Below are 310 nucleotides of genomic sequence, written 5' to 3'. Positions count from 1 at the left end.
TTTAACTTAAACGATTTTCACGACAACATTAAGTAAACAAGACATTAAGAGATTCCCCATTCTTAATACTCATTTAACTTAAACGTTTTTCACAACAAACATTAAGTAACCAAGGCATTAAGAGATTCCCCATTCTTAATACTCGTTTAACTCTAATGGTTTTCAAATTTCACACCGAACAAACTCAAAACATATTATCAAATCCAATCCACAATCCACACCAAAACACATCAATTCATTTCTCCACAAAATCCAACCATACACATATCAAATTTCATCAGTATTAATTAAGAACACGTCAAATACGACG

This window comes from Cicer arietinum, chromosome 7, assembly GCF_000331145.2.
Source record: "Cicer arietinum cultivar CDC Frontier isolate Library 1 chromosome 7, Cicar.CDCFrontier_v2.0, whole genome shotgun sequence".
NCBI classification, from domain to species: domain Eukaryota; kingdom Viridiplantae; phylum Streptophyta; class Magnoliopsida; order Fabales; family Fabaceae; genus Cicer; species Cicer arietinum.
The sequence above is the reverse complement of the archived record's forward strand: the minus strand, read 5'-3'. Positions refer to the sequence as shown.